Source organism: Alnus glutinosa, chromosome 2 (genome assembly GCF_958979055.1).
Source record: "Alnus glutinosa chromosome 2, dhAlnGlut1.1, whole genome shotgun sequence".
NCBI classification, from domain to species: Eukaryota; Viridiplantae; Streptophyta; class Magnoliopsida; order Fagales; family Betulaceae; genus Alnus; species Alnus glutinosa.
Genome location: NC_084887.1, coordinates 21,843,256 through 21,870,970, shown reverse-complemented (window position 1 = coordinate 21,870,970; position 27,715 = coordinate 21,843,256). Strand labels below are relative to the sequence as shown.

The 27,715-nt window shown below is 35.2% G+C and overlaps 1 pseudogene; it reads right to left on the bottom strand.

Annotated features, from left to right (window-relative positions):
* Nucleotides 1-244: 244 nt before the first annotated feature.
* Nucleotides 245-27,440, bottom strand: LOC133860362 (WAT1-related protein At5g07050-like; annotated as a pseudogene).
* Nucleotides 27,441-27,715: the final 275 nt, after the last annotated feature.

The following is a 27,715-nucleotide window of genomic DNA, read 5'->3' as shown; positions in this document are numbered from 1 at the left end:
ACTATACTTGAAAAAAAAACTTAAAATTAGTACTTTTGCATGGTTATTTGTCCCATAAAAATTCTTTATATATTGAAGAATTTAAATTCTTACATAGTTTCATTAATTTAGGTGAAAATGGCTGAGTCTGCATTAATATTTACAGGAAATCATCCTATCATAATTGTTTCTTAGATAAAATAAATCAAGTAATTGTATTGCCCTGTACATATACAAAATTACTTCTTGCATATTTATCAAACTCTTACTCTTCTTGTTTGATTTCAATACTTTCCTCTGACACAGTTTGCTTCGATTGCTTATCCTGCTTCTCTTTTTCCTTTCCCCATAGAGTTGCGTACAAACCAAGAATTATCAATGTAGCCCCAATAACACTGGAAGGAAAGCAGAAAAGTATAAGAAATAATAATTCAAAATTTTTACATTTCTCATTTTCGCTTGAATGGTACAAGAATAAATTGGTTATTTAGTTTATTTAGATTATTAGTTCTATTTGAAATTCAATGATTGGCTCGACTTAAAGTTTTAAATTATTTGTAATTCAATATTTTTATTTTCTATCATTCTTTATCTATTTTGTGAAAAATCCCTTCCGTCATGCGTCGAGAAGTAATTGACATTTACCTTCCCATGTATAAAGCATCTCCTAAAATGAGTACTCCCATAATGGCTACAATTATTGTTGACAATGGTCTAAACGCAGTCATGAAAACTGGTCCTTTTTTCCTTATTGCCAACGTTTGAACATAAGTTGTAATTCCAAATATCATAACTCCCTGTTGGAAATCATAAAATTAGGTTTTCATGAATCAGTATAAATAGGAAAGAAATGGGTGGAATTCATAAGCTCACACTGTAGATTGGTGCAAGAAGGGTGATGTTCCATGACAATTTCCATGATGAAGCTTTACGATCCAAAATCGCTGTCATGATGGTGGGGAGAAAAGCACCCGATAAGCATGTCAATGACGTGAGAGTTATTGGTGATGGATACATCTTTATTGTAGAAGTCTGCAATATTAATATATGAGCTCTATGTAAGAATTTCTCAATGAAGTGTGGCCTATATGCCACATGATCGATATTTAGTGTGATTTAAATTAATAACAATTATGGGTCTCCATTTATTCTAAATAAGAAATTATTTATGGAATCAAAATCAAAATTGATTTTATTTTGATTTCTAATTTTTTGATGGGAGGAATATAAATAAGGTAAAATTCTAATTTAGGGTCTTTGACCTAGCATATAAATAAAGAGCTTGTCTATTTTGTTAATATGGGCCCGAAAGCACAATCAGACATACGGTGGAAGATACCTTTCTACTAAAATTTATTTTATTAGGGTTTCTGTTGCTGTGGTTCTTAAATTTGTTTGAGCAAATATGGTTAGAGCTAATTCTGAATTCTTCCCGCTGCGGATTTTTAGCATAATATTTGTTTTGTATACTTATAACATGCTAGCCATCAATTTTGTTCCTTTTGAGTGGGCAAGCTAAAATTTTTAGTACCGCTAATTAAGTAAACCGATAATCTATATAACTCTAGAATTAATGGAGTGCCGTTTTATTGTAGCTGAAGAGGTAGACAAGCTCCTACAAGCAGGATTTATAAGGGAAGTTCAATATCTAGACTGGTCGGCGAATGTAGTAATAGTAAAGAAGATGAAGGGTAAATGGAGGATGTTGTAGATTTCACTGATCTAAATAAAGTCTTCCCGAAAGATTAGCTTCCGACCCTCTCCCTTAGATAGATCTTCTCATGGACTCTACCATGAGACACGACATTCTTAGTTTCATGGATGCATTCTCCGAATATATATAATCAAATCTTCATGCATGAGCATGATCAAGAGAAGACTTCCTTCATCATTGATCATGGGTTATACTGTTATAAGGTGATGCCGATCGGATTAAAAAGTGCAGGGGCAACATATCAGAGGCTTGTCAATATATTGATGACATGCTGGTTAAGAGTACGTATTAGAGTCGAGGAGCACATTTCCAACCTAGAGGAAACGTTCGAAACCCAAAGGCAATACTAAATGAAGCTAAATCCTGCCAAATGTGCATTTGGGGTGTCTTCTGGAAAGTTCATTGGATTTGTGGTCTCACAGAAGTGATTTAAAGCAAATCCCGAGAAGATAAAGGTAGTGTTGGAAATGAAATCCCCTCAAAACATGAAAATAGTTACAATCACTGACAGAGTGTATTGCTGCCTTGAACATATTCATTTCTTAATCGACTGATAAATGTTTACCATTTTTCTCGATTCGTAGAAAATCTTTTGAATGGGATGAGAAGTGCAAAGAGGCCTTCCAAGAATTGAAGAAGCACTTGAGTCATCCCTCACTAAGACCGAACAAGGGAGGGGAGCCCTTCTACTTCTATATGGCTGTTTCCCCATCGACTGTTAGTTCCACCCTACTGTGTGAAGAGGATGGAGTGTAGAAACTGGTCTACTATACTAGCAGAGCTCTCTGAAAGGTGGAGGAGAGGTATCCGAAGATTGAGAAGTTGGTATTCACACTCTTAACCTCAGTAAGGAGGTTGTGCCCTTATTTTAGGGCACACCATAAGGGTCATGATCGAGTGCCCTCTGATGAAAGCCTTGTACATGCTAGAAACGTCGAGAGGACTAATTAATTGGTCGATAATGTAATATATTATTCCTTTTTGGTTGTGGCCTTTATATCAAATTTACGGTATTTACTATGTTTATTATTTTTTCAATAAACATATACGGCATTATGGATATTTCCATTAATTTAGATTACCGTAAATATGGAATCGGTATTATGGTTATTTCTATTAATTTAGATTACCGTAAATATGGAATCGGTTAATTAATTTTAAAATCAATTAACGATATTGTTTCCTTGATGGAAGGAAACAAATACAGTGTTTACCATTTTGAGGGTCCCTAACCTAGCCTATAAATAGAGTGCCTGTGTACACCATCAGCACAGCCATCAAGCAATAGGCATAGGTTAGAAGATCCCTCAAATAATCTTTCTTGTTCTTCAGATGGATCGTGGAGACGCTTGAGCAAACATGGCTAGAGGTAAGCCTGAATCCTGTTTATTCGTTTTCCGCTGCGCATGTTAGATTAAATAATATGTTGATTATTTCTAACATGTGGTATCAGAGCCAGCCTCTGTGCTATTTTGCTCAGCATATAATTTTACTATGCATTATCAATATTGAATCAAGTATTTTTTATTGGTTATCAATATTGAATCAAGTATATTCTATTTGGTATTGTTCACTTCTGTTTGTCAATATTGTTTGAGCAATATTTCGTCTTTTGTGACATGATAGAAACGCATTAGCGATTATTTTGTGAATATTTGTTGTTCACGTGCTGTTTGTGAAAACCCATAAATTTGATATAACTATTTTTTGTTTTATCACTATTCTGTGTATTGTGATATACTGCCTAATTTTGAGTTGTTGTAATCTTGATATGGGTATTTTCATAAAGGGGTGGTGGCTAGGGTTCCATTTTTAGGGTTTTCAACCCATCTGGAACATTACGGGTCGGGTTGGTTGGTGACTGGGTAGGGTTTCGACCCATTAAAGTTTTTGGGTTTGATATATTTTCGGGTAGAGTTTTTTAAAACCCATGCAGTTTTGGGCCATTTAAGTGGGCTGACCTAGTTTGGGCCAGCACTATACATAGACCCAGAGGCCTGACCCGATTAAGTGGGTTGACCTAATTGCCAAATACAGTAGCCCATTTGGAGTCTTGTGACCCAAAAGCCCAACCCAATATAGTAGCCCAATACAGATACCCAACCCAAATTAAGTGGGTTAACCCAATTGGGTCAGCCCAATACAGCAACCCTTTTCAGTAACCCATCAAGTTCTTTTTAAAAGGGGAATTTAGGCCTTATGGTGTTTAGAACCTGGGTTCACCAGGTGTAAAGAGCCTTGGCCACTTACTAAACCATTAGGCCATGTGTTTTATTATGTCCTCATATTAAAGTTTTATTCCCTTTATTATTTACAGTACTGTGTATTAAAATTATTGTTTATTTAATACATGAATTGAGGAATATATATTTTAAATTTATATTGTTTAAATATAAATTGTTTGATGCCTAGACCTAAGAATAATTAACAATACCATATATACTGGTGTGTTTACAGTAATATCTAAGAATGCAATGTCGGGGAAAGTTCTGGCAAGGAAAGTCTTGGGATTTAAGTGTGTCCGGTGTGACCCCCCTCACTTTCCTGGGAGCTCATCTGCTTGCACCTTGGAAAATGCTGTTTACCCCATTTAAGTATTGGTTTGTTATATTCCTAAGGCCATTAAGGGGGCATCTATAAAGTTGTTAGATGTTAATGAAGTAGCAATTATCATGATAATTTTGGGAGAGCCACAGCATTCCAATTTTGAATGACAATTGCATCAAGATTACACACACGTAATTATCATAATAATTATGGGAGAGCCAAAGCATCCCATTTTTGTATGATAATTACATCAGGATCACACGCATGAACCTCATAAAGATTTATTAGATGTTCATGAATTACAGCGTGATTATTATGATTTTGGGAGAGCCAAAGCATCCTAATTTTGTAATAATTGCATAAGGATCGTACACATGAACTTCATATAGAAAAATTAACATCGTATTGTAATTAACTCATAAATTTAATTACCTATCCCCAAAGGGAAGTTTTTATTTTTATGACTTAATTAGAATGAGATAACAAATTTAGTATTAAAAGTAAAATTTCTTTCGGTTGCCCAAAGGTACGAAGAATTTTATTTATTAATATTTAAATTTATTAGTCTTATCAATAAAGAGTAAATTTCATGCGTGATGCAACCTTTGCCCAAAGGTAGGTTGAAATTTACTATTTAAATTGGCATTGGCTAATTTAAAATAAAGTTACTTCATAGCATTAAAGTATTTATTTTAATTTTGGGTTATTGCAGCTATTCCTGTTACTCTACCTTTTGGTGGTTTTATATTCCAATACATTATGATAATATTTTTCTGACTGGAAAAAAATGATTGATATGCTTTTTCATTTGGGGTGTTAAAAATTTTGGTACTCCGTGTGGACAAACCACCTACTCCCGCGGAATTAAGTACGCCACGTGAGATTATTAAGCATGAACGGTGGGAGTGATTTAATCACTTAAGTTAGATGTTTATGAAATCTCATGTCACTAAAGTCATCAGGGATTTATTCCTGAATGTTTTAGAGCCAAAGTTTTATAAAGGTTGTTTATGAACATTTAGTAAGTTCAAACAAAACTTGGCCAGCACCCTAATAGAAAAAGCTTTAAAGACAAACTTTTTACAGTTTCTGAAGTGTTTATAATCCCATTATGGGAATGAAGGATATTATAGATTAGCTTAAGTCCCTAAAGATTGAGATTTTTGAGTCATTGTTGGTCTATTTCAATTTTTTGAATTCTCTCTTCTAAGTGTAGAATTTTATCTTGTAACACACGTAAGGATAAATGGTTAGTAAATAAACTTCTAACCATGTGTGTTCAAGGATATGAGAGAATTTATAAAGTGTTCACATGATTATTCATGTCAAAGGAAGGACCAATAAATGCAATCATGTCCAACACTTAAAGCATGAGAATAAGGTGCCAATAAAGTATTATGGCAATCAAGATACATATTTCTCATGAAATAAGGAAAATTAAGGGCATATAAAGAAAGATTGCATGAAGTATAAGAAATGACTTAAAATAAAGATAATCTCCATATCTAGTATGTCGTGAATCTCTTTTAGTGACTCAATCAAATATATTGTGGATTGATTATGGTTTAACAATCCACATTGTCAACACAAATGCAGAGTCCTTTTTAAAATGGATAACACGTGTTTATAATTTGAGCTTGTTGGGATCTATAGGTTAATTTTAAAATTCAGTTATAATTTTGACCTCAAAAAATGATTTATATTCCATAATCTTTTTGAAATCTATTTTCTAGTTTGGCTTATTAAAAATTTCAATTTTATTTTAAACTTGAAATTTTTCTTATTTTTTGGTGGAATATTGGTTGGGGTTTATTTAAAGTCTATTTAAAATTGACCTACGTCCCAATTTTTGAAACAAAATTATTTGTTTATTTCTGCATAGTGATGTTGACGTAAAGTAGAGTCTTTAAGAATTTAAAAATGCTCTTGTTATGGCTTTGGAGATTGAAATATATCTCCATACAGAAAATAAAAGTCGGTGATTTACTGACTTTGGTACTTGTGTGGATTGCATAAGGGAAAGCATACCAACAAGACCATTAGAGGTGCCAAAGAGAGCCTTTTAAAATTCTTGAGATCATGTACATTGAAATATGTTAACCTTTCCATACTCATTGCCTAAATGGTCAGAGATATTTTTATCTCTTTCAGTGATGACCATATAAAGTTTATGTATGTCTATCTTCTAAATATTAAAGCTGGGGTATTGAATGCTTTCAATATCTATAAGGAAGAAGAAGAGAAACAATATGAAGATCATAAGATCTAATATAGGCATAGAGTATTAAGGTAGGTACACACAAAGGGAAATGATTAGTAATACTAATCTGCTATTACCCTTATAGAGTAAAGCTTTGAAGACCATTGTGTATATGTTAAACAATATTCCATCTAAGGTTGTCCATAAGACACCTTTTAAAGTATGAAATAGATGGAAGCTTAGTTTAAATTATTTACACATATGGGGTTGCCTTGCTAAAGAGAGGATTTATAATCCTCGCCTAAGGAAATTAGATTCAAGGACAATCAGCGGATCTTTTATAAGCTATCTAGTAAACTTTAAAGGGTTTTAATGTTTTATTATCCTTCATATAAGCCTAGAGTTGTTGATTGTAAAATTTCTAGAGGATACGGAACCTAGTGGGAGTGCTCATTCACATAAATTGGAATTTGAGGAAGCACTAGAGTTGGCCAAATCTCCTCCTCATAGAGGATGATTGATTGTATTCAGGAAAATCAGATTGATTATCCTGAGCCACAATCACTTCTAGAACAACCAACTCATACAGAACAGGTTCAAAATCTATTCTCCCATTGCAAAATGCAGAGGAAGTAGAATTAAGAAAATCCTATAGAATAAGTAGATTAACAATTCTTAGTGATTATGTTGTATATCTCCCAGAGTCTGATGTTGACGTTGGACATAAAGATGATCCAAATTTGTTTTCACATGCTATGAATGGAGAAAACTCCTCATTGAGATTCAGTGCCATGAAGTGAGAGTTAAGTCCATGGCTGGAGGGTCGAGCTAGACTCGTAGCCAATGGTTTTACTCATAAGGAAGGCATTGATTATCGTGAAACATTCTCTCCAGTGTCTAAGGATGGTTCATCAAGATGATCATAGCATTAGTAGCTTATTTTTGATCCAGAGCTACATCAAGTGGATGCGAAAACAACTTTTCTGAATAGGGATCTTAAGGACGAGGTTTACATGAAACAATCAAAAGGTTTTATAAATAACAGTCAGAAAGCTTGCAAATTAAAGAATTCTATTTATGGGCTGTGATAGATCTCTCAATGGTAAGATACTTTTTACAAGGTTATTGTTTATAGAAAACCTTGTTGATTAGTATATATACCTTAAGGTCAGTGGGAGTACAGTAATCTTTCTAGTCCTATATTTGCAAGTGGTGATTTAAGTTTGCTACATAAAGTTCACAAAACTTTGAAATGAAGGATTTGGGTGAAACCTCTTATGTCTTTTGACATAGAGATTCACAGAGACATAAAGAATATTAACATTGTCTCGGAAGGCCTACATTGAAAAAAGTTTTGAAAAAAAATTTAGAATGAAGGATTTGCACCTTCAGTAGCAATTAAGAGGGACTAATTAAATACAGATTAATGTCCCAAAAGGTATTGGAATAAGGGCAGATGAAAAGTTTTAAGCGTCTGCATTATACATAACCATATGACTGACAATAAGTATATTGAGTCAATAAAGTGCTGCAAATAAAGCCTTGCGGTATATGCAAGGAACCAAGAAGAACAACTTAACCTAAGGATACACTTTCCATTTGAAGATGGTTAGTTGTTTAGATTTGAGTTTGCTGATTGTGTAGATAGTAGAAAGTCTACTCTAAGGTATATATCTTTTTATTGAATGATAGATCCTAGAGATGCAGTTTGCAGACTATAGTTGCTACGTCTACCAAGAAAGCTAAAAGTCTAGCGTGCTATGAATTTGGTACACAGGCATGATGGTTGAGACATTTGTTGAAAGTCTCAATCTTGTCGATTTTACAGTTAGACCATAAAGATACTCTGCGGTAATTCTACTATAATCTTCTTTTATAAGAATAAAGAGTAGAAGCAGAAGTAAATCGACATTAAGTATCTCAGTACGAGAGATAACATTAAGAGACATAAAGGGTCTATTGAGCATATAAGTACTGAATTAATGATTGTGGATCCCATGACTTAAAGTTTACCGGTAAAGAAAGAATAAAGTCATGCGGAATATATGAGACTCATTAATTCATTTTCGCTTGGTTTGTCTCTTTTTGGTCTATAGACATAAAGTTATTGTAATAAAGATTTTTTGTGCACATTTGTTATTTTATCCATGAGGATAAATAAAGTTGGACCCGAATGACTTATAGGAAGTTCATTCATAAAGCTTGATTATCCATAAGGTACTCATGTAAGGAGTGTTTTACATCGTGATACATGGAAGGGACGACCTAATTTTATAATGGTTTTACTGCCATGATTCATGTGAAACATTTCTTAACTGAGTTGGAGGATTCCATAAAAGATTGGCCAAAACTAAAGAACCTAATACCATATGGTCATGTGTTATAAAGTCCAAGTGGGAGAATGTAATATATTATTCCTTTTTGGTTGTGGCCTTTATATCAAATTTACGGTATTTACTATGTTTATTATTTTTTCAATAAACATATACGGCATTATGGATATTTCCATTAATTTAGATTACCGTAAATATGGAATCGGTATTATGGTTATTTCTATTAATTTAGATTACCGTAAATATGGAATCGGTTAATTGATTTTAAAATCAATTAACGATATTGTTTCCTTGATGGAAGGAAACAAATACGGTGTTTACCATTTTGAGGGTCCCTAACCTAGCCTATAAATAGAGTGCCTGTGTACACCATCAGCACAGCCATCAAGCAATAGGCATAGGTTAGAAGATCCCTCAAATAATCTTTCTTGTTCTTCAGATGGATCGTGGAGACGCTTGAGCAAACATGGCTAGAGGTAAGCCTGAATCCTGTTTATTCGTTTTCCGCTGCGCATGTTAGATTAAATAATATGTTGATTATTTCTAACAGATAAAGCTCGGAGAATCCGATATAGAATACCATCCGAAGGTGACAATGAAGGAACAAGCTGTTGCTGATTTCCTAGTGGAATTTACCAACTTTCTGTCTGAGGAAAAACAAGAGTTCCTCGGGAAGTTAATCTGGATAGTAGACGTCGATGACTATGCCAACAAAAAGCACAGCTGAGATGGGCTTGACCTAATCATCACTCTTATGGCTGTTGTCATTCAATTTAACAAGTTGTCTCTGGTTTATGGTAGTGTCATTACCACTTTGTAAAATCTCTTGATATTCCTCGTTCTCTTGAGCCTGCTCTGTCTTCTTCCTCTCCTTTTGACAAGCATACAGTTCCTAAGTCTAAAGCACAATCCAAGTGTACTTAGGCTTCCTCATCTCAGCCTTCCACTTCTCAGGCTCACCCCTCCTCTTCTTCTGCCGCTCCATATTCTTCATGGAAGATAGAGTTGTATCAACATCTTGATCAGTTGTTTGCGGCTCAGATTGAGGAAGTTCTTTGAGGACTAGCTAGATGTCTTGAAGACCCAACTCAAGGAGACTCGCGGTGTTTTGTCTATCACCTATGCGAAAGTGAAACAAGTTAAGTTGGATGTAAAGACATTCCTTCAGTAAAGTCAAGAGGAGGCTGGTGGGGAGGGTCCTACGCTGGAGGATACAATTGTCATGGATGACTATATGGGGAAATTTCAAGATTTTGGAGTAGTTGGCTTGGAATTTCTTAACAACCTCCCTACTGTGCCTATTCAAGATCCATTGTAGGACGTTCAGGACTCTCCATAGGAGGTAAATGAGTTCGCTTGAGTTCCTCCCTTTGTCCATTGTGACAAAAAGAGGGAGAATGCTGAGAGTGGGTTGGGACTCTACTAGAGAAGTGCTTTGATTGAGGGGGAGCTAATGTATTGGGACTCTAATTTTTTTTAAGCTTGTTATATTCACTTGATGTATTGGGATATTGCTGTTGATATGGATACAATTCTTTGGGTTATGGTTTTGTATTAAATTTGGTTATTTTGATACATTCAACTTGTGTATTCAGTTTATTATATTGACACCTTGCTTAGTTTTCATTTAATTTGAATGGATGAAATTCTTGTGTCAACTCTAATTATAATCTTATGCATGGGTTGTATCATGAATTTCTTATATGCCTTCTTTTGATTCCATTACCCAATATGTGTGATCAGTTTGTTGATGTCTCCATGGAACAATTAGTTTTACATTATCCATCAATCAAATAATAGTAATGGTTTGTTAGGCTGGGGTTGGGGTTGTAATTTGTTAATTACTTGCAATTGTGTTTTGTCATCGAATGACCAAAGAGGGAGATTGTTCGCTCTTAGAAATTGGCTTCACTCGGTGATCAAAGTTTGGTTGTAAAATGTCAAAGTATGGTTGCTCATTGTGCACGTACTAATGTCACCTGAACACCACATACAAGTGCTGATAAATTGAAGACATAGGGTGTGTTTGATAAATGGTTGTGTTGTGGAATTTTTGTTTGAATAGTAGTAAGAAGTGATTGATGTAATATAAAGTATATAAAAGTTTGAAATTGTTTTATAAAAAGGTGAAAAAGTTTTGTTTTGTAGTAAGTTATTTATTTAAATAGTAATAAAAAATTATTGATGTGATATAAAAAGTGAAAAAAAAGTTAGAATATTTTGGATTCTCCCCATCTCTACAATTCCCCAAATCCAAACTAAAACTGTAATTTAGGAATTCACATCCAGCTGGCCATGTTTTAGCCAAATTTTAGTTAAACAATCACATTTTTCTTTTTAAATACCTGCTTTTAGATTCTATTCTCTATTTTAACCATTCTCGATCACTGTTCCATTTAAATATTCTTTTTTTCTAACAAATATTTGTTTCTAATAAAAAAAAAAATCAGAAAATAAAAGCACAACAAAACAAACTTTCAGAATTAATTTCATAAGAACAGAAGTAATCATTATCATTCATGCATTGCATTCATGGAGCAGACATGTAATGTTAGCAGGAAAGGAACTCCAAAATCTCTAATTTAACAAACACCAAGCAATGAGACTATGACCAACCAACAATATTATCACCCAGACAAGACAAATCCATTCCCAAACTCTCATTATTCTTCAAACCCGTCTCATAAATTAAAAACTAAACTCAACCCACCTGATCATAACATCATTAAAATTTAGTTCTAAAGCCAAATCTCTAGAATTTGTCAAGATGAAACAATTTTGACCTACTGATATGCAATGAAGTAAAGTCTAGCTATTTTCTGAATATAAAGTCAAAATCACCTGTAATATGTAGAATGTTGACATTGAAAGGTATGAAACGCCAAGCATGAGGGAGCCTGTTAAGTATTGAAATCTTGTGTCTGCGGAAGTAGAAAATGAAGAAGAAAAGGAAAACTGGAAGAGTGAAAATGTTCTCTGTACAATTGTATTAATGTCATAATGAATTACATCATGAAGTTTGTTTATATAACAGAGGAAAAGAAACGTGATCGACAAGTAAACTACTAAATACAAACGTGATAAGTGAGAATCACATTTAACACGTGCTGTAACTAACGTAACAGCTAACACCCCCCCTCAAGAGGAATGGCCGACATTACTTGGAGCAGAAGAAGGGAAAAGGTTAAGGACATTCATCTTGGAGACCAGATGATGAAAATGAGCAAAACCAAGAGCTTTTGTGAGTAAGTCAGCTAACTGGTGATGAGTATTGATGTGGAGAGTCCGAATAATGCCTTCTTGAATCTTGTCACGGATAAGATGACAATCGACCTCGATGTGTTTGGTGTGCTCGTGAAACACCGGATTAGCTGCTATGTGAAGAGCGGCTTGGCTGTCACAAAATAATAAGGCAGTTGAAGAGTGATGAACATGAAGATCTTTGAGTAGTTGAAGCAGCCACACAATCTCACAAGTAGTGGAAGCCATTGAGCGATATTCAGCTTCAGCCGTAGACCTGGAAATGGTAGTTTGTTTCTTGAATTTCCAAGAAATTAGCGATTCCCCCAAAAAAATGAAGAAACCAGTCATAGATCTTTTAGTATCCAGGCATCCAGCCCAATCCGAGTCACAAAAAGCTTTGAGATGAGGAGTGGAAGATGCAGGAAAGAAAAGACCCTGAGCTGGAGCTGATTTGATATACCTCAACACTTGAACGACAGCATCAAAATGAGGTTGACGAGGGTTGTCCATGAACTGGCTGAGAATTTGGACAGAGTATGCAATGTCTGGCCTGGTGATAGTGAGATAGAGTAATCTTCCCACCAACCTCCTATAAGATGTAGGATCAGCTAAGGATTCCCCTGAGGTGCGAGATAACTTGAGATTAGTTTCCATGGGAAAAGTCACTGGTTTTGCAGCAAGTAAACCAGCATCTTCAAGTATATCTAGAGCATACTTCCTTTGACAAATTGAAATGCCTTTGGAGTTGCGTGCAATTTCAAGTCCAAGAAAAAATTTGAGTGGACCAAGATCCTTGAGCTTGAACTGTGTATCAAGAAAAGAGGTCAAAGGAGAAATAGAAGCTGAATCATTGGTGGCAATGATGATGTCGTCAACATAAACGAAGATGGCAACAAAAACTGAACCTTGCAATCGAGTGAAAAGAGAGTAATCTGCCCGAGATTGAATAAAACCATGACTAAGTAAGGTTGAAGAAAACTTAGCAAACCATTGACGAGAAGCTTGCTTCAAACCATATAAGGACTTAAGAAGTTTGCAAACTCGGTGTTCACCCTTACTAGCAAATCCGGGAGGAAGACTCATGTAAACTTCCTCATGAGGGTCACCATGCAAAAATGCATTGTTGACATCCAATTGATGAAGATACCAATTTTGAGAAGCAGCCAAAGCCAAAAGACAACGAACTGTGGTAAGCTTAGCAACCGGAGAAAAAGTGTCATAATAATCCAGCCCTTCGCATTGGGTATAACCCTTTGCAACCAATCTGGCTTTATGCCTCTCAATTGTGCCATCAACCTTGAATTTCACCTTATACACCCATTTACAGCCTATAGCTTTCTTGCCATGAGGAAGATCAGTGAGAAGCCAAGTGCGATTCTGTTCTAAAGCCTGAATTTCAGCAGCCATAGCCTCACGCCAATGCTGGTGCTTAACAACTTGGTGGAAAAACTGGGGCTCGGGGTTAGTGGATACGAATAAGCAAAAATGTTTATGACCAGGGGAAATATGATCATAACTAAGAAAAGAAGATAAAGAAAAAGGATGAGCAGAATCTACCTTGGGAATGGACTGAACTGGAAGTTGAACAAGCTGGCAATGATACTGTTGCAAGTAACCGGGGGTGCATTTCTTTCTAGTAGATTTTTGAAGAATAGGAATGGAAAATGGTGTTGTTGGAACAGAAGGAGAAGAAGGTGATATTGAAATAGAGGAATCAGAAACAACTAAACTAGGAATATAATTAGGACAAGTATCAACTGGAGGTGAAGAAAAATGAATATCAGTAGAAGAAGAATCAGGAAAAGCCAAAGGAAAAACAAATTGACCATCAGTAGAAGGGAAAGTAGAGAGTCTGTAGGATTAGAAAGAGGAGAAACAAAAGAGTCTAAAGAATGAGCGAAAGGGAAGATATGCTCATAAAAAACTACATCCCGAGAGACAAAATAGGATTGTGTGTGAAGATCAAACAATCTATAGCCTTTATGAAAGGAAGAGTAACCAACAAAAACTGAGGGTTTAGCTCGAGGATCAAATTTTGTGCGTTGTCTAGTTAAAGTAGAAGCATAACATAGACAACCAAAAATTCGGAAATGATCAAAAGAAGGGGGAGCAGAAAACAACAATTCATATGGGGATTTATTGTGAAGAATAGCAGAAGGTAACCGATTAATGATGTATGCAGCTATGTGAACACAATCATCCCAAAAAGTCAAGGGAAGATGTGCTTGAAAACGAAGTGAACGAGCTACATTGAGAAGATTTTGATGCTTTCTTTCTACAATAGCATTCTGTTGAGGAGTTTCTACCCAACTTAGTTGATGTATAACTCCTTTTTGAGAAAAAAAAAAATCTGTAATGCTAAATTCAGTCCCATTATCGGATCTGAGGACTTTGATTTTGGTATGAAATTGCGTTTCAACGAGATTGAAAAAAGATTGAATATATGAGGCAGTTTGGGATTTAGAATGCATAGTATGAATCCAAGTAAAACGAGTAAAGTCATCAACAATGGTGAGAAAGTAACTAGAACCATTTATTGATTTGATAGAAAATGGTCCCTGTGACGTCCCACATCGCCTGGGAATGAGGATGTACTTATATGTATAAATGCACCCTTTATGACACAACGCGTTTAAAGCCGTGATGGTTATGAACCTATTAGAACTCCACAATTAAGCGTGCTTCTGCGAGAACAATCCCAGGATGGGTGACCTTATGGGAAGTCTGGTTTGGGGAGCCAAAAGCGGACAATATTGTGTCATTGGGAGTGGGTCGTTACAAATGGTATCAGAGCCATTGCCCAACCTGAGATGGTGGGAGCGTACACAAGCCCAATGAAGGACGCTAGCGGGGACGCTGGGTCCAAAGATGGGGTGATTGTGACGTCCCACATCGCCTGGGAATGAGGATGTGCTTATATGTATAAATGCACCCTTTATGATACAACATGTTTTAAAGCTGTGATGGTTATGAACCTATCAGAACTCCGCAGTTAAACGTGCTTCTGTGAGAGCAATCCCAGGATGGGTGACCTCTTGGGAAGTCTAGTTTCGGGAGCTAAAAGCGGACAATATTGTGTTGGGGGTGGGTCGTTACAGTCCCCATACATCACAATGTATCAAATCAAACATTGTTGCAGAGGTAGAAACATTAATAGGAAAAGGAAGCCGTTTCTGTTTGGCTAAAGGGCAAACTATACAAATGCTGTTATCGGAATCACATGATATACAAGGATTAGAAGAGGATAATAGCTTTATTCTAGAGAAGGGTAAATGGCCTAACCTATAATGCCAAAGGTCAGAATGTACACTTTTTACAGAGGCAGAAAAAATAGGTAAAGTATCAATCTTTGCTGGCCAACTAAAAGAAGAATTCTGCATCACCGAGTCAGGCAGCAAGTAGTATAGACCAGCTTGTGCTCTACCCACTCCAATCGTCACCCAATGGGGTAGACTCTGTATGAAACAAGTTTTAGCAAAAAAAGGAAACAGCAAGTAAGTGAATGAGTTAATTTGCTAACAGAAAGAAGATTATATGAAAAAGAGGGAATGTAAAGAACATTTGTAAGAATGAGATGAGTGGAAAGCTGAACTGTCCCAATATGTGTGACAGTTGCAAACTTTCCATTAGGAAGTTTGACTTGTGTTGAGATTTCAGCTGTAATGGTTGTGAACAAAGACAAAGAACATATCATATGATCTGAAGCGCCTGTATCAATAATCCATGAATTTGGAGCAGAAAATGGAACAATTGTATGAGAGGAAAAAACAGAAAATTGAGAAACATTACCTCCCATAGTTGAGAACAAAGAGTAATGAGCAACAGATCCACCTACTTGAAGAGCAGTGGGTAGAGTACCAACTGAAGCAGGTTGAGGCTTGAGGAGATTAAGGAGATGTTGGCTTTGTTCAGGAGTAAGGAGCATGGACTAGTTCTCAGAACCACCAGAAGAAGCAGATGAGGCTGTGATGGACTGAACATCATTCATAGCAAAATGAGCAGAATGTTCACCATTTGGTTTAGGCTTGGTAAACCGATAACCTGGAGAAAAACCGTGAATGCGGTAGCACTTCTCAATAATATGTCCTGTAATGCCACAATGACTGCACAGAGGACGATCCTTGCGGCTAGATTGTTTGAAATTTCTGGTTGGACCAGAAATAGATGCTTGGGAAAGAAGAGAATTGCTTTCATTGAGTGAGCATGAAGAAACAGAAACACTTAGTGCTCGCTGCCTTTCTTCTTGTAGAACTAAGGAAAAGGCCTTGTTTATGGTAGGAAGAGGATCAAATAGTAAAATCTGGCCTCTAATGTGACTGAAAGAGTCATTCAACCCCATGAGAAATTGGAAAACATATTCCTGATGGTTATAATCAACAACAGTCTTCAAGCCACCACAGGAACAAGCAGGGATGGGATGATAATTAGCAAGTTCGTCCCATAATCCCTTCAATTGAGTGTAGTAAGCACTAACACTACTATTTCCCTTAGATAACGCAGACATAGTTTTCTGCAATTGAAAAATGCGAGGAGCATTACCTTGTGAAAAGCGCTCCTTCAAATCCTTCCACATAGCTTTAGCTGTGCTGATGTAAATGATACTGGTTGCAATTTCTTTGGAGACAGAGTTCATGATCCAAGATAGGACTATATTATTGCATCGGATCCAGGCGGAAAGCAAAGGATCATCAGAAGATTCTGGTTTAGGTAAAGAACCGTCAACAAGTCCAAGTTTGTTCTTTGCAATGAATGCCATAGTCATTGATCGGCTCCAAGAATTGTAGTTGTCTCCAGTCAACGGCTGAGAAACCAGGAGAGTTCTTGGACTGTTGCCGTGATGGAGATACAGAGGATGAGATGCATCGCCAACAATGGTGATGGAAGAAATTGGAGAATCCGAAGGAGTTGACATGAGAAAATGATGAAAGATTCTTAACAGAAGATGAAGAAAAAAATTGAGAGAAAGATTAAGCAAGCGAAGAACTGTGGATTTCAGGCAAGAAAAAAAATGTTCTGATACCATGTAAAAGTCCATGGGCCTTACTCACTCTCAAAAGACGCCTTGAGAGAGGAGGAGTGTCCATGACTTATAAAGTTTATAAGATAAGAATCTCTTAGCAATGTGGGACACTTTAACATTCCTCCTCACGTGTGGTATCTTTGGCCAAACACGTGTTCAACAACGGAAGGGAAAGGCCCATCATTGTTAAAGGAACCTGCTCTGATACCATGTTAAGTATTGAAATGTTGTGTTTACGGAAGTAGAAAATGAAGAAGAAAAGGAAAACTAGAAGAGAGAAAATGTTCTCTGTTAAATTGTATTAATGTCATAATGAATTACAGCATGAAGTTTGTTTATATAACAGAGGAAAAGAATTGTGATCAACAAGTAAACTACTAAATACAAACGTGATCAGCGAGAATCACATTTAACACGTGCTGTAACTAACGTAACAGCTAACATAGCCTTTGATTGAATCCCTGTCTAAGAATAGTTTTGAGGAGGTGACATGTTGATGCGAGCTTTGAGTATGTAGAGAAGTCACGGTAATCCCCCTGTATAGGGTCAAAACTATTGCACCAGCAAAGGCAACAACAGTTCCCAATATCTTGGCTTGAGAACCATACTTGGAAATATCTAGTTTCTCCATCCTGAATATGCCAAGTCAAATTTAGTTCCCTCAATTAGAATCATGAGAATGCATAAACAAGACAAGACATGTCATGCATTTAAGAATTGGATGTAGAACAATACAAAGGATAGATTTTAGAATCTTCAAACCTGCATAATAATGCTAGATAAAGACCATGGACGAAATCAAGTTGCCTAATGCTGATGCAAAAGCTGATGAAGTCTGGTCCAATCCAGCGTAATACAGTGTCCTCCCTAGCACAGCTCTAAATTTAAAAGTGAGAAAAAGTAGAAATTAACCAAAGGTGATAATATTACAAAACAGCAGCCATGACATATATCTATATAGTTATTTGCAGACAGTTTACTCACCCCAGGAGGCCCATAAAGAAGACATTTCATAAAATTAGTACGCTAAGTTTGCTGTCATTCTTCCTGCAAGGGAATATTAAGATATGGTTGATTATCACTAAGAAATCACACCGAGATTTATTTATTTTTTTCTTTATTTAAGATTGTCATGTTTCACGCCCAATGGTTGTTGCCTCCTGACAGCCGGTAGTCGTTTCTCTTCTCACTTTCTATATATTTAGTTTACTTTGTTTCTTGAGAAATGGTAGAGTTTATTCTAATATTATTCTGGGGTCCTTTTATTCTGATATGACACTTAAAAACAGGAGAAATAAATCAAGCTGTAGTTTTTTTTTTTTTTTTTTTTTTTTTTTTTTTTTTTTATAATTAAAAACAGGTTGTTATGTTAGCATAGAAAGATCACAGAAGAACATTAGAAGGAGCTTTAACATTTCTCTTGTTTCTCTTACTTGAAACGTGTAATCCTCAAAACCTCGGTAGTTATAAATAAACGTTGCCACTCTGTTTTTTTGTTCAAATTAACAAAAAGAGCTTCTAAAAATCTTTGAGATTTGACTATCTAGATGCTATACATGGTATTCAAAAACTTCAATTAATAAAATATTCCGTAATCTACATATATACTCAACTCGAATTCAATTCGATTGATGTGGCAATGCCCATTAATCTTTGGAGAGAAACTATTTCATAGTCCAAATTTAATTTTGTTGAATCTAAGTGTGTATATGGTGCCATGTTAATAAAAATTTTAAATGACATGACAACATGCTCCCCATATGCAACATTCACACTGTTGGATTCGTGAAACATAATAAGGACCGTGAAACGGTTCATATCCATTTCACTTGAAATGGAGAGGATCTTGATCTATCTAGGTTGGGTAATCAATATGTCTAATGGACAGCCTCCAATTAACCAAAAAAAAAGAAAAGTACATAACATCTAGGGCACGTTTGGTAGACTACAATAATGATTCCTTAGCATTTAAATGAGTATTACTAGGAACACAAGAAGTTGTAATGACCATTTTTATTCCATCGTTTGGTGGGCTAGAATGATGATTCCTTAGCATAGAAATAAGTATTACTAGGAACACAAGAAGCTGTAATGACTATTTATATTCTTTCATTTGTTGACAACACATAAACAATAAAAACTTCTTACTAGAATTGAATCAAATTTTCAAAAATATCCCAACTGTAAAAATGATTTTCCAAAAAAAAAAAAAAAAAAAAAAATTTATTTTTTATTTTTTTAAAAACCGAAAAAAAGGTTCATTCTCATGGGTGGCCGACCACCCCTAAGTAATGGTCGGCAACCCATGGGAATGAACCTTTTTTTAAGAACAATTTCTTTTTTCTTTTTTGTTTCGAAAAGGAAAATGCTATTTAATTCCCTGAGGAATAGCTTTTTTACATTTTTTAAAATGCATAGTTACTCTTCATTTTAAGGGAATATCTATTTCGTGAGAATAATTAATCTCGAAAATAATTTGCTACAAAATAAAGGAAGAGTTATTTCATTCTTGGTCCCCTAATCTTGAATACCAAACATAACTCTGTAGCTTCATGAATTGAGAGCCTGCTGGTCAATGGGCCGGGTGCATGGTGGCTTTTGATTTTAAAGGATACAGCAGCCAAGGGAAATCATTTTAGTTACCAAGTTTATGAGACGTATCTTTAGAGAGAACCACATCATGTGATTCTGTATATGCTCGTGTCCAACTTGTGAAAAAAGTTTTTCTTTGTGGTTTTTTTTTTTTTAACTGAATCGTCTAAAAGAATGCAAAAACAGAGGAAAATATTAAACCTTTCAAACAGAAAAGCGAGAAGTGCAGTAGGTATTGTTCCAAAAGCATGTCCGTAGGCAAGAAGCACATAACGACTCATGCCTTTGTCTAGAGAGACCTTGGAGACTATGTTGTATCCTGCAAAGCAAAAATTAGAGAATACGCAATAAATATATGGTTTCAGCTCTTCATACACCTTTTCTCACTTAACCCTTCCTCTTTCTCCTGTCCCACTCTCTTCCTGCATGCACTTCCATTTTCATCATTTCCCACCAAAATGGCTGTAAATGCTGCGAAGCTCCATCTATTTAATAATCAAATTGGATGTAAATAATACAAACACTTTATGTTGCAATTCCAGAAAAAGTGGTACACACGTAGATATACAAAACGGGAAGCGCCTTGTGACTAGATTCGATGGAGTACCATATTTCTGCCTTGCCTCATTATTGAATGCATGAAAGCATATTTAAGCATTGGTTCCATTACCTGTCAATATTCTATATCACCTCGAATTAATTATTTGTGTTTAATATGAAGTTATATGATGTTGATGTTGATATGTCGATGGTGTCCATATATTTATGTTTCTTTGGTAAAAGGAACAATCACTATCGCGTTAGGAATGATCTGAGTGTGAATTTTCTTATGTACGTACTCATATATGTTAGAATATATATATATATATATATATATATATATATATATATATTAGGTTTATATTCTCTATAAGATAATTACCTTAATGGCCGAATTCATTGTAATTAAGTTTGTTGGTAATCAAATCACAAAACTTATCTTTATCTTTTCCTACCCCAATTCTCCTATAAATAGGGGTTATCATTTATAATGTAAATATCATCAAGGAATAAGATCGAGTATAATGTTGCCGTATCGAGCTCTTCCCTAGTGGCAGGCATACGTATGTGTTTGACACTGAACCACCCGACAATTTTTGTCTCTATTTTCGCTATTTTCTTTATTTTTCATGTCATTATGATTTTTTTTTCATGGTATCAAAGCCATCTGCTAACATTAGTCTTCGATCCTATTGGCCCTATGGACTCTTAAGGTTTTTTTTTCTTCCTTTTCCTGGCGATACCTCTTTCCTGGGACTCCTCACCGTTGTTCAATAAATTCTGCCTCGAATTCTTGTCTTCAAAGCATCCTATCAAGCTTTTGACCATATCAATCAAAAGCTCATTGGCTCTGATATACACAAACCATGCAAAAATCTCATGTGCCTATACACGCCACCATAAGCTTTTGTCAGTCATGCCACACGCCTCACGCCTCTCCATGTGCCGCCACAGAAGGATGGTCTAATCCTTCACTACTCTAAATGACAATTCGTTTAGGTGATCCAACAAATATGACACCTAAAAGTTAGATCATTTGGCTTCTGCCAAAATTCTTTCATCATTCTATGTTCTAAACGACAAATCATTTAGGTGGTTCAACATATATGACCTCGAAAAGATAGGTTGTTTAGCTCCTACCAATTTTTTTTTTTTTTTTTTTTTTTAAAAATGAAGATACAACCTGTTGAAAAGAAAAAAAGAAAAAAAAAGGCCCAAGTGGCCTATATCCTGAATTATGGTAGGGTAGGATTTTAATTATTCTTCGTTAAACCATGAGAAAAGGGCATGCATGAGTTTTGTTATGCACATAAACACGTTGTTGTGCTGACCAAATTTCGTTAGGATAAAAGCAAAACATAAAAATGATATTTTATACAATAAGGGTTTTGTCTTAAATTTAAAAGTGAGACACTAAATAATTTTTTTAAACAATAATTTTCATTGTTATATGTTATATACAATGTCTACAAAGTCGTTGACATGAAAATGGTTGGGAAACAAGGTTTCGTGACAGTTTGTGAAATTTGCACTATTGTCTAAGGTACCTTGGTTAACCGAGCTCAATGCCCTAGTTGACCTAGATAGTTAAAGAAACCTTAGGGTTTCTTTGGGGAGACCTCAGTTGACTGAGCCAATCTTAGAAAGTTGGTATCAATCTCGGTAGATCCTTAGTTGGAGCCAGGGGCGGAGCCAACTTTTAGGTTTTGGGGGGGCCAAATTGAAAAAAATAATAATTTGGGGAGGCCAAAACTATAAATTTTTTTAAATAGAGGTAAAAATTAATTAATTTTTTTTTAATTTTTTTTTTAATTTTTTTTTTTTTTAATTTTTTGGGGAGACCTTTGGCTTGGGGGGGGCCAGGCCCCCCCAAGCCAAAGTGTGGCTCCGCCCCTGGTTGGAGCCTGGTCGATCAAGATCAGTCAGCACATAATAATTAAAGTTTTTTTATGGGGGATTTTGAGTTTTACGAGGATCCTAGAATTTGATATAGGTTGTAAGGTTTAAGATAAGGATTCGAACCTAACAGTTAGATACAGAATAAATGAAAAGAAAGTACGGAGTCGGGATATATAGAATCGTTTCAATAGATTAAGTTAAAGTTTTAAGTATAAACTAACTAACCTTGCATTATTTTACAAAAGCGTGTTACGTATATTTTTGTTGAGCTCTATTATTTGAATGCAATTATGAATGTATCTTACCAATGTTTCATATGTGTGTTAAATGAAAAATGATTTATCCATGGAAAAAGGATTATGAAAAAAGGTTGAGATTTGGAAGGAAAACAAGATTTATGAAAATGATTATGATAATTGTTGTGAAATTTTAATGTACTCGCAAGTGCACGAATCGTTTGCAATATAGCGTTTTGCAAGTGCGAGGTTGATTCCACAGGATATTGTGTTGCGAAAATTAATCTCTATTCAAATTAATTCTATTTTAACCTAGTTCCAAATTTAGGGGTTTTTAACAAAAGAAAACATAAACAAAATAAATAAAAATAAAGGGTTCTAAGGTTTTGGAATCCACACCCACCAAATCATAGCAACATATTCTCATGCTCATCACACATATTTTGAAGTTTTCACATGCAAATCTTAGGTATGCTATACTTTACTTCAAAAATTGTTTAAATCATTCAATGAATCCATTCTTGCATAAATCACAAAAGATATATAGTTTTGACTAAATCATCAAATGAATCCATAGAATGAAACACACTGATTATCCAACATTTTGATAAATGAAAACCCAAGCCATCAATTTAATGAAACTACCTTAAATCATCACATGTATCTGGAAATCACAAGAGATATCCAAGAATAATCTCAAAAATTGAAGTAGAACAATGAGAAATCAAAACCCATAAACTCAAATAGCATAAACAAGCATGGAAACTCAGTTTCTCTTCAATGGTGAGGTTTCATCCTCAACCCTAGACGAAATTTTAGCTACACATAACCTAAGAAATCATAAATATACAACAAGAATGCATTAAAATCAAATAAACTTACAAAGGATTGAAGTTCTAGGTCGAAATCAACCAAAAAACCCTAAACTACAGTGAGAACGGCGCCTAGGGCGCTCCCAAGCGTTCTCCCCTTTCAAAAATGAGAAAAGAATGGTATTTATAGAGTTAGTTAGGGTTTTAGCAATTCTAGCTCCGCAAAATTTCAATTGATCGATTTTATAATCGATCGATCGACTTTGGGCAAATTTCGATCGATCGACTTGAGTTTCGATCGATCGAATTCCCAGGAATTCCGAATTTTCAGGAATTCTGAATTTCCAGCTCTTTATGTATTTTCACTTGAAAATTACCATTTTTCTCTTAATGTCCTACAAAAATGCAAAAACAACAAAACTAACCAAAACATCAGAAAATAACAACGCCAAAGGTCTAACTAGTGTAAATCAAGGGGTCCAAATATACAATATTTGGCACTCATCAATAATCTATGTGACAAGTATGTATGTGGGTACCCCAGTGGTTAAGTGAGGGTTATACACTTAACACCCTCATGTTAGGAAGGGAGAAATAAAGTAACCTAACAACCCAGTAGTTAAGTAGGGTTATACACTTAGCGCCTTGAAGCTATAAGAGGGATAAATAGTAACAACCTAGTGGTTAAGTGGAGATATACATTTAGCCCCAGCGGTAAAGTGTGAGTATACACTTACATAAGTTTAAAGAAAAAACATAAGTGTTAGTTCTATTGGCTACATTCTATTGACAAAATCTCTGCCGCGTAAATGTACTGCTATAACAGGGATGCTGTAAGATTTCTAAGTCTTCAGAATATTCAGAAATTATTCCTCTAATATGGAAAAGGGCCTTATTATGACAAGTATTAGTATCACAAGCATCAAGAAGGCAATTTTTGGATTCCAAGAAGATTCTACGAAGTTTACAACTCAGTAAAAGTCGGTTCCCTAGTTTCTGTTCGGATGGCCTAGTGACACGTCCGGACGCCATTCAGTGTTCAAGAAGATTCTGCACATGTCTTAGTATTTTTATCATAACTTTTTGCTCAAGTATCAGATTGAGATGAAATTGGTGTCATTGGAAAGCTAATAAAAAATAATACAACTTGACCTCCGAATAGCCCAGAGAAACATTCGAATGGACCAGTAGACGCGTCCAGACACCCATCAATGTTCGAGAAGATTCTGAACAACGTAGCACACGCACGTCGGTGAAGACAGCTTACAATTGTCCGGACGCTAGGGCATACCGTCAGGATGCTAAAGACAGATCCTTAATAAAGAAATGTGTGAAGCGCGTTATGAAAGTCGGTTGCAGTTTGCCGTCCGGAAACCCTATGTCTAGGTCCGGACGATGCCCAGAGAACTCTAAATTAGTGTTGAATTAGGTCTTCAAAAGCCTATAAATACAGATCTCTCGGCTTGTATTATTTACAGATTTCAGTGGTGAATTCCTTTGTACTTAGAGAGGGTGTTTAGGCAGATATTGTGAGATTAGCTAGCTCTTTAAGGGTCGTTGTGTGATTTAATCAGTTTTGAAGTCTATCTTAGGGAGGAGCCCTAAGCTAAAGGATTCCAATAAAGACCCCTTCAGGTAGGAGACCTGGTTGGAAAGCATTTACGTATAGGTACATGTTAGAGTGTAAGGTACAATCGCTGCATCAAGGGTGTGTGAGTATTACTGATAAGCGCCGAATGTTACACATTCAAGCCCCATAACTTATATATGTTAATTTCTTAACATTGTTATTTGTTTGATTTTGTGTTGTTTTAATGTTTTTAAGTTTTAAATAAAGATGCAATTAATTCCATTAATTTTGGGCTTAAAACACATTTTGAGAAGGCCTAGAAGATATGTTTAAGCTTAACCAATCATAATAGAAGACCTATATAATGAGGTTAAGTTTAATCAAATCAAGTGAAGGATTAAATCGAAATTTCTCCACTAAGAGTCAAAATCGGATGGGGTTCAAATTTTGATTCTGCATATGTCTTAGTGTTTTGATCATAACTTTTAGGTTAGATATCGGATTGCAATAAAATTGGTGACGTTAGAAAGCTAATAAAAAAATGCAACAAATATGTCAGAAATAGCTTTTCCCTAATTCTAACGTTTACTATGCCAAAATCACCCCTCAATAAAAGTCCGCAATTCTAGACGAATTTGGAATCCTTTTCCTACTTGGATTGAAGTTTCAATCTCTTACTTAGACAAGAAGACTCAAGAGACGATTTTTCTGAAATTTTAAGAGCTTCTAGGCCTCTCCTAGTCTCTATAAATACACTCCTAAGCTTCAAGAGAATGTGTGCTTGTGCTTAGCTTTAGACATAAATTTTTTCTTGGAGGCTTGACAAGTTGAAGAGGAGAAGAACATGGCAGGAGGCCATCCTAGGACTATAATGAGCGGCTAAATTCGTCATAGGGTGTTGATGTAGCCCTTTCCAAGTAACAATGGTTTAATTGAATTTTAATTTGGTATTTACTATATGCATGATGGTTGTTTAACTGTGAGAATTGATCTTAATGTTTTTATATTCAATCATTATGAATTTCTTATCTTGTCTTAGAAAGTCTTTTATCTTAATTGACCTCAATCCTTCATATTTTCTGTGATTATGTGAATAATTGTTATACAACGATTTTAATTGACATATGATCAAGAGGGTTAGATAGACCATGCCTAGGAAATGCAGATTATACTACACCCTAGTTTAGTGTAATTTAGGTAGACAGTTCGTACCAACTGAAGATGGGTTATACTATTTCATTGATTGTGTGTAACCTATTAAAGACGTTTCTAATCCATACTTAGGGAAGACGGTTCGTACCGCATCTTAGTGGTTAGGTGGATGGTCCGTGCCAACCAAAGATGGATTATACTTATTTTTTAGAGGTAATTTTTTGACTACTCGAGTGAGACAAGCCCTATATCATGCATAGTTTGAATTTTCCTTGTTAATTTATGATTGACTATTGTTATGCGGTGAGTGGTGAAATCAATCCCCTATTCTTTATCTTTTCCCTACTCTATTTACATTTATATCTTTTACTTTTATGCATTTATTTTTAGAAAACAAAAATCAAATATATTTTTAATTAAGTTTTATTTAATCTTGAAAAACTTGATAGTAATACCCCTGCAGTCCTTGACGTTCGACACCCTCAATATAACCCTATCCTATAAGGATTCGTACTATTGCGAGTGGTAATTTTATGATTGATATATTTTGGTAAATAAAAGACAACATCAATTACTGCTTTGTTTGCTGAATAGTGGATATCCTGGGTTTGGCTGCCAGGGAGTGGTTTTTCTCTTAATTGAGTTTCCACTTCATCAACAAAATATTTGTCTCCTTTAAATTCCGCATTTAATATTTTGTTGGACACTCGATCACACACACACATGATAAATTAGGAGTCTTATTATTTTTCAATTGATATCAGAGCGGGTAAACTCATGTTTGGATTAATTTCCTGGGTGTGATCCATATTTTTGTTAACTCCTTTTAGAGTCTTTAATCATTCAATTGTCTAAATCATATGATTTGATTGACTCTTTAAAATTTGAGAATACCATGCTGTTTAACATTGTTGATTCACTTGAGATTAAACTAAAAGAATCTGAAGATATCTTAAGAAAATTCTCTAGTGAAAATTTGAAAAGCATGATTTGTATTCAAAGAGATATTTCTAACAAGTCTGACTTAATTGTCGATGATTTGAGTGCTTCTACTTCACATGCTTCTAATTCTGAATTAGATTATATTGTTATTAAGCCTATGATAGTAGATACAGCTCGTTTAGATAATTCTGAAAATTCTTGCTTAAATGACTATGTAAAGCCTAAGTCCAAGGAATCAGGAACACATGATAAGTTTGTTCCTACTTGTCATTATTATGGGAAGATTGGTCATATTAGACCAAATTGTTATTTGTTGAAATCTCACAGGCTTTGGAATAAGCAGGTTGCCCCCTAAAAAAGGCAATATTGAGAAACTTTCTTCTAATAAATATGTTCCCCCCATAGGAGACATTTATCTTAAGAAGGTAAGAACTTTGTTTTGTGTAAGAATGCTAACCTTAAAATTGCAGAACCTCTCAAGAAGCATTTCAGCAAATGAAGTCAGCTTAGCTGCCATCATTGTGGTGTCATAGGACATATTAGGCCACATTGTCATCAGATCTGGCATCATAAGCCTCGGATCAAGAAACAAGAGCCAAAGATAGGTAAGTCCAGCTCTAAACCTTCCATGCCTCATCATGCTTTTCAGCAAAGACAACATTATCCTCAAAGGGGTTCTCCCTCATGCCGTCATTGTGGTAAGTATGGCCACATGATAAGTCTTGAATTATTCGATTCAAGACCTCTTAATTTGCATTTGTTAGACCTAGTTTGTGTTGTATATATAATGTTTTGTTGTAGTTTTGTGTTATGTCTTATTTTCAGGTCTGATTTGAAATCTAATTCAAAACACTTGAATTAGACCTAAAAATACGTCAAGGGCAATTTGGTCATTTCCAGAGTTCGAGGTTGATCTTGAAAAGATGAAAAAATCGT